This window comes from Sander lucioperca, chromosome 13 (genome assembly GCF_008315115.2).
Source record: "Sander lucioperca isolate FBNREF2018 chromosome 13, SLUC_FBN_1.2, whole genome shotgun sequence".
Taxonomy (NCBI): Eukaryota; Metazoa; Chordata; class Actinopteri; order Perciformes; family Percidae; genus Sander; species Sander lucioperca.
The window spans coordinates 7,960,330-7,972,824 of record NC_050185.1 but is presented as its reverse complement, the minus strand read 5'-3'; the positions used below and the strand labels follow the sequence as shown (position 1 = coordinate 7,972,824).

Below are 12,495 nucleotides of genomic sequence, written 5' to 3'. Positions count from 1 at the left end.
GAAAATGGTGGATGTTAGCTGGGGGGCTAAAATGATAAGAAATAAGAATGGATGAGGGAAATTTATGATGCAAATGTGAAGTCTGACACTGGGAATGCACCCAATGCATTGCATGAAAATATTAAAGACAAACGGTTGTCTGTCATTTTTTCTCAATTAGGCTGAAGATTAGGGCTGCAACTATCAATTATTTCCATTTCTTATTAATCTACTGATTAGTTTCTAGTTTAAAAGATTAATTGTTTGATCTATAAAATATCAGTAAGTTGTAAAAAAAAAAAGCACTTTCCAAAACCCAAAGATATTAACTTTACTATACTAGAAAACCAGCAAATATACACATGAGAAGCTGAAAATGACAAACTATTAATCTACAATCACAAATGTTAACAATTAATTTCCTGCCACACCAGAACATTGCAAGTACAACGCTCTCCTCCTGTCCTGCGCCACCAACCACCGCCAGTCTCCCTTTATGTGTCATAAAGCAATTTATCCAATTTCTAATGAAATGCAGAGACACATAATGCTGTCTGTAGTGTAAAGGTTTTGTGGTGGCTGCCCTGGTTGTTTTGGCAATTAAACAAATGTCTGTTATTGTAGAAATGGCAGCACTCAGTGTGAGGATGCTGGACGTTAACACCTTTAACTGGTGCTAAGAGCAACACTCACACAGATATCAGATTTGATAGAAATGTCTGTGAACTGTCTCTAGGAGATTGTTGTTACTGGTGTTTCTGTCTCAGACTCAGATTCTCTCTCTCTCTCTGTCTGTCTCCGCCATCAAAGCAAAACAACAAATCCCCGAATCCCTGATTTTTCATTAACGCCTGTCTTGCTTTATCCCTTAAGGTTCAAGTCTGAGCCTTGTGTTTTGTCTATTTCTTCTTTTATTTTGTGCATTTCTGCGTTGCATGAAGTGCTGGACATGCCCTCCTTCTGCACTATAATAATCCCAGATTACACAGAGATACTGAGTGCGAGTGTAGACACACATTTTGTTTTCTTTTACTATGCTTTATGTAATCTTGTGTCTTGTAATTTCCTCTTTGCAACCACTGACCTCTGTAAATTGCTGTAAAATTCTGCAATCCAGGCCCCACAAAACAATAATCAGATCTTGGATTTCCAGAGCTGATGTTCAGTCTGCATCAACCAGAGAACCTGACCCAAATCAAATGTCACTTCCCATTCAAAGTGAAGAAATGAGGAAAAGAAAAAAAAAGTCTGCCATTAGGGAAATTATTTAAAATAACTGCTGTTCCTTTTCTATGCCTGATTCTCCTGTTTTCAACCCCACTTATCAGTCACAACGTCACATATTTAAGACTCAGCTCAGTATCAGCTGTACCATCTGTAGTGTGAGACAGATTATACAGTATATATATATATATATATATATATATATATATATATATATATATATGTGACTGTTACTGCACAGGGGGGAGTGGGACAGCACACTCTGTTTGTATAATAAAGGTGCTGTTTGCATATTGCAGAGTCATTACAGGAGATGTCTTCCTTTTGCTGTGTGCTATAAAGCTCTTGAATTTAAATGCAAAGCGCCTTCCTCTTTTTTTTTTTTGGGGAGAAAGAAAAAGGGAGGAAAGAAGCCACATGAGCAACAAAGCGGAGCTTAATTATTGCTCCAGTCACAACAAAAAAGAAACCAAACGTAGTAGCCTTCCAGAAGCAACGAACACAAACATCTGCATCATAATATGTTAACAAATAAGGACTGGATTTAAGGATGTCAATCTATCTTCATCCTTATATTTATAAAAAAAATCAATCTTAATTTAAAATCAGCCCACATGTAATTTGTTTTTTTTCTAATCAATTCTTCTCCCCGCGCTGCTGCTTTAAATGGTGGATTTTATGGCAGCTGCCTGCGTTGCCTCTGCCTCGAGTCTGTCCCCCTGGATTCATTTACAGGCCTTTTGTGAATGTACTGTTGCATGTTTTAATGGCCACACGGTTCTGTGGGCAGCAGGGAATGTAATGTGTGCTTCATGTGTTTGACCTATCCAGAAAAGAGCAGCAATAGGAGATCCACGGCTACAGAACGCAATAGCCAGTCACGTTCAAATGTGTATTTTCTCAAGTCAGTTGGCAAATATCTGCACCAGAGTTGGCATGCCCACTGTACCCTACTGGCTGCCAGCTGTCACTCAGGAAGACAGAAAGATGGAGGATAGAGAACTCGAGGGAGGGAGGGGAGATAAAGGGAGTGGTGATGATGTGAGGACACGAGCCCCGAGGTTTTCTTTCTCTCTTGTTTCTCATTTGTCTATCTGATGATAATAAAAAAAAAAAAAAACATGGCAGCCTGAAAGAAAGAAGAGAGGTCGACGTCTGAGGGAAAGAGGAGAAAGAAATGCTGAAGGGAAAGAAAGAGAGAGCGAGCGTGATATGGAAAGGAAATATGTGTGTTCATGTATGTGGCACAATTACCACGACAAAGTGATTCTGCATGCATTAGTCCAAATGAGTGCACCCTTGGGTTCACCACAACATTAACCGTATACAACAATGTGGTATTTTATGCATGCTTTTAATGTGTATAATGTGATGTGAAGGGTCTCGTCTTGATGCCACATACTGTATGGCATTACAGTGAATTACAAGTGGAGTCATTCACATGAGTATATTTACATTCACACTAATATTCCACTATTATTCAGAATATGACAATATTCTGAATTTGATACAAGTTGTTTAACAGCACATTCCGTTTGGATATTCCGAATAAGGTCTTTTTCCAAATATAGCATTTTCGGATTAAGACGTAGCATATGCCAGAATTATTTGGGTTTTAGAAGCATATTTTGGACATGTGTACAGCGTATTCTGAATATGCGTCTCAATCAGGGGTTTTACTGGCCTAGAAATCTAGACGCACCCTAGCGGCAGCAAATGTAATTTGCAGCCAGGGTCAGTCTAGCAACTCTCCGTTGGCTTGCGAGCTGGAAAAACCAAACTCTAGTCAGGCCAATCACATCGTGTATAGAGTCGGTGGGCGGGCTTAACATAATGACAGCAGAGTTGTGACGGTTCCACGTGAATTCCCTGCTACTTGAAAACAAAGAAGATGGCTGCTGCTGCTGGCGAACAGTGGTCTTTCGAATCGGCTTTGGCTGCGACTCTGGAATACTTGGAGTTAAGCTTTTCTTTGAGAAAAAAAACAAAGAACAGCACTGAAGTCATTCTTAAAAAAAGGAAGATGTGTTCGGAGTTTTGCCGACCGGATATGGCAAAAGTTTAATCTATCAACTAGCTCTGCTACCTTCTTCGTTGCTCTGGTTGGTTGTAGCGCTATCCTATTGCGTGCAGAGGGAATTTGAAAGACAACCGTTTATCCCGCCCCTCGGATTGAGCCCTGCCAATGGTGTGTTCCCAGACCCAACATCTTGATGTGGGTCTGGCTTGTCAGGCTAGGGTTTTACCGCCGTCTTTGACACTTATAGTCAGTTTACAGCCTCTTGCCTGTTTACAGCTTATGGTCAGCTCTGTGCGTTGCTATGGTTGTTGTACACAAACCAACAACCATAGTTTGCAAGGCGGTGGTAGAGATGCATACCCAAAAGAAAAGCCCACATTTCTGGTCGGAAGAAGAAACACACAACGTGAAAGACTTGGGTATCAACACGTTTATGCATATGCGCAAACATCGCAACGCCGACCTTTTCAAGAAGGTGGTTGAAGGAACGAAAGAGGGAGGCTGTGTTGGCACGGTCAAACAAGTCTGCCACCGGTGGAAAACTTCACGGCTGCATGTAAACGGGAATATTAATGGGATATTCATTTTCATTAGCCATGTAAACAGCTTAGTCGGAATACTGTCTTTTTCGGAATAAGGGCAAAAACCTGAATATGTGCATGTAAATGTGTTGGATGTGTGCTGCCCCATTATGATCCAACTACAATTACTAGTAAACAGCAGAAAAACGAACAGTCTATTTAAAAAATGCTTGTTTTCTACTCTTGTATGATGAATGAGGACTATTGTGAACCAATTTATGGAGCCTGCTGCACTAAACAACACACTGTACAAAATCTGATGTCATGACTTCTCTTTCTGACTTTTGGACCATCAATCAAACTGCAGTCACAGCACGGCACAGGGAACATTTCAGCTTAGTTAACTCTAAGAAAAGTGTCAGCAGCATGTGTGGGTTTGACATACTCTATATCAGCACATACTGTACATTGGATTTGACATTAAGTTACTTGATATTCTTTGCTCTGCTGCAGCAGATTTACAGATTAATAGATTTCTTGAAGCCTTTCATGTTACACGACCGGGCATCACACATGCAGATACTATACAACTCACTCATATTCCACCTCATGGGAAACATCAATATTTAATACATTTGGGACATACAAAGGTTTGCAACTGAGCAGCACTCTACTCAGTGATTCTGACAGTTTCTGAATTTGCATGTATTTTTTTGTCAACATGTCAGATACAGCTCCGTTACTAACAAACGACACTGAGAATGAACGCTTGGGCATTTCATAAGACACTGATTTACAGTACAAGAGGGTTTAACAGATCACTAAATCTCTGGAAGACACATTCTGTGCCTTGTGCTGGATTTAAACGCATTAGTGTCTACAAATGTCAATACTATTGGGCCCCAGAAAGCTTCCTTCATGTCTCATTTACAGCTTTAACATAGAAAAGGAAAACCACCATTTGCTGCTGGTGTTTTGCATTTTAGATTTCTAAATGTCTGTTTTTTTAATTAAAATGACTATTCCATCATCAAAAGATCATTCATGCAAATAATAATTATCAGCATGTTCATTGTTCACCTTACTTTAGGCCTCAAACTCCGGCATTCTCCCCTGTGTTACACAATAAGAGTTATTAGATTAACACGACATGAGCAATATTTCACAAATCCACCATGCACCAAGCATGTATGTGTTCAAGCAGAAGCATTTTATCAAGGACGCATGGGACTGCATTGTCAGAGATATTGCTATTATACTCAGATAAACCGTATTTTTACATACAGTAGTTGTGCTCCATGTTGTATTGAAGCAGTTTCGAGCTACATATTATTTAAAAGATGTCGGTGTGAATGTGTAGCACAGAGCAAATTAAGTTGCTAGAAGAACATATTTCCAGTGGGAAAAGCGTGCACCAACAAGCAGGCAGGTTTGATTTATCGCGTCTTTTGCATCAATGTACCTATACTGTAGAGCCTGTTCCTTAAATTAAAGACAAATGAAAATTGAGTGATGATGCAGCTTGCTTTTTCAGTCTGTCAACATGGCAGAAGGAGCAAATAACATTGCCTGTGGTAGAGCAACCCTGGCTCTTTTGAGTCAGAAGAATTGTGATTTTATTCCAGCTCAGTACACTCTCACAAGCAGCTTCAAGCTATTGATGTCTGTTCCAACAACTATTGTTATTCCACGTTCAATTCACAGACTCAAGAATACCACTTTTAAAAGTAAAGCCACATATTGGACTATGTCAATGCAATGACGACCCCACATCCTTGTGCAGCTTTCATCTGCGCATGGCTTTCATCTACAGATGAACTGGTCACTCTGCATGCACAGCCAAAATATAGCTCCTCAGTTCTTCGTTAAACCGTCGTGTTTGGAAAAGACTGAGGCATCAAGAGTTTTTCTCTTCTGTTAAAAAAAAAAAAAAGGCAGACATTCGGAATACTCGAAAAAGACAAAATGAATGCAGGAAGCTGTGTTTCTTTAGCCTCAAACCACAGTAAATGGTTATATCAGCACCACAGCTGATGTAATCAGGGAAAGATATGCACGGCACACACAGCAAGACTGAAACATAGCAGGGGAGGGAGAGCATTTCCTGTCTGCTCTTTTTAGTCATATCATGAAATTGTCAATCTCTCATCTTTGCACCTTCACTGGCTTAGATTCAATATTAGCATGTGAGCTTGAACCTCACAACCTTGTTTGCAATACTTACCAAAGCCTGTGATCTGATGAGTCGGCTCTACTGTATAGGAGTGTCTATGTACTGTAGGCCTGGCTGTTAGAGCTGTTAGACAGCAGGCACATCACTGGTGGTTATAATCCTGTGGTTCCCAACTAGAACACCTTCACCACCCCTCGTGTTTCAAATGTGTTTAAAGTGATTGTCACTGAATACTATTCAAAAGGGGGAATTATTACAATTATTTTAATAGTTTCAATCATTTGAGCTATTTCAACCATTTATCTATATATTTCAGTCATCTATTCAACCGTTTATCGATTACTTTTAGCAACCTATTTCAACATCTATCCCTTATTTTTTAACTGTTTCAACAACTCTTCTTCTCTGTTGTTAAATAGTTTAATGCACTCTCAATTGTAACACTTGGTATCAGGTGTTACACTCAATTTGTTGATGTTAAATCAAATCATAATGTATGATTTCTATTTTTTTCTTTTTTAACCACTCTGCAATCTTTCCACGACCCCCTAGCGAGTGTACCCACACAACCCCCTGGTGTATGAGAACCCCTGGTTGGGAATCACTGATTTAGGCCCCTGCAATCCCACGTTTTGTCGAGCTAAAGGCTGCAACACCTCCACGGAAGCATAACGTGAGCCGTGCCGCTCCAATGCACCATCAGTATCTACAAGAAGCTGAAGAAACAACTGACCCATCAGGCTTCAAACACCCTGACCAGTTCAAACTGGAGGAAAAAAAACGTACAAAACGGGCATAAACATGTAATACTGAGTCCAGGGTGTTGTCCATATTGAGAGGTATGAAACAGAGATCTCTCCCACATTGTCTGGCTGGATTAATTTGGAGCCATATCATTGTTTTTGAAGGGTGTTAACTTCTTGACCAGCTTTGGTATTTACTGCTCTTCACAGTGACATCTTAATGAAGTGATTCCCTGTTTATGAACATCCATATCAGTCCACTCAAGTAAAGGTGGACTATGTTTTCTCTCAGTTGTAAGATATGTGACTATAGGTGTCTCTTTTCATGTCAAAACAGACAGTGAGAGTGTGACTTAAAAACACATGCATTGTGTAATATGTGTTATACTTAAGGTCTATTTGCATGCTTTCAGTGCTTGACTTCATTACATTTTGATTAGTGGAAACGAAATGTCAAATGACATGTTTAAATTTCCATTTCATGCATCGCAGCACCTGAAAAGCCTTTTTGTCTTAGGTGGCTGTTAAATGACACACTAAGCTGCAGAAATAAAGCCAGTGTAGAGAATGAATGGCTTTAACTGCTGTACAGGATTGTGTTTTGAGTTTACCAAACCTGCTATCCTATGAATTACCTCGCACACAAATGCAGTAAAGACCACATACTGTTGAAAATATTTAGACCTTTGTGGTGGTTAATATTGATTAATCCTATATCATATTTCAATCTAATTTGCAATCAGCACTAGTACAGCAATCAGGGAACAATTGGAAATGTTTTCATGTCCATTTGTAGTTTATTTGCCTTGGAAGGATTTTGGTTTGCAGTGCATGTGCTGATATCGCCACTCCCGTTCTGCCAAATAAATAGCACTCATAAAACTCAGGCGTCTGCTGCACAGGATGGCAGGAAGTTTACAATAAATGTCTGGATAAATCCACGAAAGACAGTGTTGCCAACTCTTCTCCAATGAAATACACTAATGGATGCTCAAAAAGTCGCACAAAGGAGATGATGTAATACTTACATTTACATGTAAATTAAGTTAATAGGTATTTATCATCTGAATGAAAAAAACTGCAACATGAAAAAGAGAAAAATGGATGTTGTGAGTGGAGAGTGAGCTAAGACTGGGCTATGGAGATGCTTGATTAGCTGGTGGTATAGAGACACATCCTGTCACAAGCTGCCCCTTTCTTGTCTCCCAGCCAACACTGATCCAATGAACCTCAGTTTTGTCAGCAGTGGTTCAACGTGCTGTTTACCCTGCAAATGTACAACTAATTAATTTGTGGTCACGGCCAAAGATAGAGGCTGTCCAGCTAAGTGCAGGCCTGTGGCAAGGGTACCAACACCAAAGGCCCCAATGGTTCCAGAAAGCCCTCCCTTCCCTTCCCTTCCTCCCCTCTAATGCTTTCACTGGAGAAGAGAGGGACTGTGTTTCTGTTTCTGCTGCAAATGGCAAGTGGCTTAACAACGGCTTTCATTAAAAACAACAAATCAGTTGGATGCAAAATGCTGTTAAAATATGACAAATTCCTTAGAAACAGGTGTAAGCCCACAGACATTTTGCAGAAATTAGATCTCTCAAAGACGCTAAAAGATTGCTAAAAATCTACAACTTTATCTGTTCAACCAGATGAATGTAGGTGTACACTACTTAATGATAATAACGGTCCTTTTTGTACCTATAAGCTCATACATTTTCCCTTTTGTTACTGAGCAGTACTAATTAGTACTTATGCATCTCCTTAATCAGCATTGTTTTACCACTTTGGCATTGAAAATAACACAGTGGGATTCTCAGAATGACTTACCTTGCAATTAGCAATGTGAGTGAATAGTGAGTATAGGTGCTTTCCGTCAAAATCAATCTGAAGTTATTTTCATGAGCTGTTTTAATCCTGCTGCTCAGTCCACTTCCAGTCTGTTCTGACAGGTTTCCACCTACTGCCCACCACAGACACTGCAAACCATCAATTTTTCAGCTGTAATGTCAACAATGGGTAGCAGGAAAGCTGTCATTCCTATAATGACCGTGCTGTCACAATATAATGGCTATGCTGTAATGTTTTAAAGACAGGAAGTTTTAATATTCCCAGTGTGAGCAAAAAGCACTGGAGCTGAGGGCAGCTAGCTTGGCTGGGCTGAAACTGCCATCATGTCTGTCGGATTCTGTGAGCTTGTTTTGTGGAAACACTGAGAATGATGGTATAAAGAGGAAAGGCGTAATGTATTCTTGTTTCTGTGAAATCTTTGGTGCAGCATTTTCTCGCCTGTTTTGATCTATTTCTACATGAAAAAGCCATGTTGATGGTGTGTGACGTGTTGAAACTAATCTGACAGAGATCAGTACACAATGATCTAGCCATCAGTCAAACGTCAATAACGTGAATAAGTAATGTAAGTAATGTTACCTTGCATTCACACCCGGTTGAAACGAGCATTAATAATTTGAGACTGGCAGCAACAGCACAGGTCTCTGATCCGCTACAGGTTGCCAAGTAAGGCACACTTACAGTGAGGTGGTCATTATCCAAAGTAAGCCCCAAGACGAATTGCAATAATGAATGGCTCCCAATACATTATCCTGCTTATTACATAGCTACTTACCAAAAGACATTCATCACCTGACACAATATACTGATTTTACATGTTTTTTCTTTAATTCAATGAAGTAATCAACAAGGCAGCTCAGTACTGCAGCCATAGAAATGTTTGTAACTAACATCCATGGCTATGCTGTGAAAGAACTGGATTTACAGCCACATAATGAAAAATCCAACAGGACTGCTGTACAGTCTCTGACAGATAATAAAAAAGTATTGTACTCTCCAAATTAAACAGTGTCCCCATGCTCTGATGTGGTCTTGCAGTGGCTACAGTTAACTTCAAATCAACAAATAAATTACAAATGAATGAATTACAAAGCCACACTATTCAATAACCATGTTAATGACCCAGTCATCTAACAGCACTAGAAGAAGCTGCATTGTGCCTGAGCTGGACATCTAATTGCAAATCTCAATTTCCTGCATATTTATTAATGTATGATGAAGCCATGCAAATCAATTCAGCAACACTCTGCAGTTCACAGCTACACTGCAACTACAGGTGGATTTTTAGGGGGATTTTTATTTATTTTTTAAAGGTGTGTGTAAGTCATAAAAGTGAGTGATGTAATCAGCGAGGCTATTCACCGTGACTGCCATCGTTACTGCCAGACGCAGGCCTCAGTGCCAGCGAGTCAGAGGGTAGTCCATCCAAGAATACCTCTTCCAACTTTCACAAGATGAATCCCTTTGGCGATGCCATCTGTTTGTCTAGCGCCCGTGTGCCATGCGCACAGGTTAGATCAAGTTATTGTGGCGGGCATGTCTCAAGCCTCTGCAGTTTCTTATTCACACGAGTCCTCATCACCCTGTTTGGTTCCGCCTCTGTGAAGTGAACCCTCTGTGGGTTTTTGCCAAATCTACATTCATCCTGATATTCAGCACATGGGATTATTTAATGAGCTGCATAGCAAATGTGGCTGTTTGGTCGACATCATCTCCCAAAATCCTTTAATAATGTTTTTGAAAGAGCCGTGGTTGATATTGACAGAACATTTACATGAAAAAACAGCTTGAATTTTGTACTGATGACACAGATTAAAACTATTAGAATTGGACTTGTTTTCTATTTCTATTCTAGATCAGCTCAGCGAGTGCATGAAGCAAGCAGTGGACACATGAGCACTGTCCCTGACTGATCCTCTAAACCGCAATAATAATAATTCTATTTTACATGTTTAGATTTACAGAACGTCGTTTTGATTTCAGCTCGCAGCGTTATTACATCCAACTGTTTTACCAACTTAATGACAATTTAATGGGCATGCATGGTGGGAGGCACTGCTGCAGGAGTAATATATGCAGTCATTCTATCCACAAGTCAGATAAGTCAATGGGAACCCAGCAGTGGGGGTGGGGTGGAGTGTGTGTGTGTGTGTGTGTGTGTGTGTGTGTGTGTGTGTGTGTGTGTGTGTGTGTGTGTGTTTGTATGCCTTCAGGTTATTCAGAATACATTATACCAACTTTACAGTCATCATTTAACCCTAAACCAAAATAGTAGGCTATATATTATTTAAGTGTATGATTGATAAACGCATTGTTTTGATTGTTCTTCACTGAATTGTAACTAAAATCCAGACATTTACTCCATTAAATACACATTGCAAGTGCAAAGGTGTTTGAAATATCACAATTATAAACTTACATTTTGTGGCTTCAATATGCCGTTTGTTTTTTCTCTTGCATGCCCATCACTGCCCAATCCCTGTAGCTTTTATGTTGTCTCTTCTCCTTTGTTTGGATTTATATCCAGACTGGGCCTTCAAAACCAGAAGCTTATATATGTGACTGCCGGCAATTCAGTGGAAAAAAACGTAGACTATCCTTAATCAAGTGGTTGGCATATTTGAAAAAAAGGACGATTGTATTGTTTCACAGACAGACCTGATTGTTTCTTAAACCGTAAGACAATTGTGTGTCAAATACTTGTTGGGGCTATAACGCGCAATAAAACACTGATGAGATGATTTTTTTTTTTATTTTGGCCAGATCGGATGATGAACAGCATATTGGCAGTCAGTGCACCTCAATCAAGGCTCACCTACCGGATGGTGCTTCGGATGCCACGCTCTCTCTCGGCTGGGTTTGATGCAAAGTCCCTCAGATTTGGCCGCCCTTTTTTCCCGCACGGGTCCTCCGGTGTCCCCCAGAAGCAGGTGTGACCACAATCTCGCCTTGTTGTATTCCCATATGTTGTCGCAAGCGCAATTATGAATGCTCCAGTTGATCAGTGACTGGATAGCCTGTGTGATCATGTGCTGCCAGCTCCTTTCTCTCCCTCTCTCTCTCTCTCTGTCTCCTCTCTGTAACTGCTCCCTCCGCCCGGTTATCTCCCCGCTGCGGCACTACATGGCTATACTGTATGTAATACTGAGAAATAAAACGTGCCCGAGTCGCTGGAGAACTTGTGCGCCTTATTATGTCAATTACTCACCGGACCGGTCCGTGCTTGCTCATCCGTGCACCTTTGCAAAAAAAGTGTGCGGTCCCTTAGCTATATCCGCTATTTGCACTGAATAAATTGCCCCCGAGGCGCTGAAACGTGTTTTATTTTCTGAAAGAAAAAAATCTCGAGCTACAATCTGCCGGCTGAGGCTGGAGAAGAGGAGCAGAGGAGAGAAAGAATGAGGCGTAAAGGATGGAGAGGATTAAAAGAGAGAGAGGAGGAGGCTGGAACGCATTTGTGAAAGCCTTCCTCTATGTGTCCTTTGAATAACAGTGAGACACGGTGCATATTTCACAAGTCTCTCTTTCCCTTTCTTTCACTCAGCTGGGTTTTAACTGCAGTGGGAACTTGTGCAAAATAAGCTATACAGATCATTAATAATGTTACACATGTAAATTAACTATACATTCAGCTATCTCTTTATCTATCTATCTATCTCCATCCATCCATCCATCCATTGTGCCCAGTGGTTTTGTCTAGAAAATCGTCTGTTGCAGTTGCATTCTGGAAAAACAACAGTTGCCCACATATTTTTCCCTGGCTGGTGTTAGTCTCACTTCCTATTTGTCAGACTGATGGATGTTTTTTAGATTTTTTAATTAGAGCTCCACTCTGATCTACGCAGCGTGTTGGGCAGGTTATGATTCTGTCCAATCATGGCACTGTTAGTCCGAGCCTTGACAGCAAGCGTTTTCAAAGTGGTCCACAAATTGGTTGGACATCTGCTCCAGTCCCCGGAGTGATGTGGACCACGGCTCGCATGTGGGAGGGTCCGA

General features: G+C 40.5%; 1 protein-coding gene across 3 annotated transcripts in view; it reads right to left on the bottom strand.

Moving 5' to 3' along the window:
• Window positions 1–12,495, bottom strand: part of flrt1a (fibronectin leucine rich transmembrane protein 1a) — a 70,479-nt gene that overhangs the window by 31,158 nt on the left and 26,826 nt on the right. Inside the window, exon 1 of one of the 3 annotated variants that reach the window (XM_031311051.2) lies at window positions 11,315–11,961. The exons of 1 other annotated variant lie outside the window; for it this stretch is intronic. The gene's annotated coding sequence lies outside the window, so the exon portion shown is untranslated. Of the gene's footprint in view, window positions 1–11,314; window positions 11,962–12,495 lie in introns of those variants that run through there. One more of the 3 variants, XM_031311052.2, reaches the window with a different exon arrangement.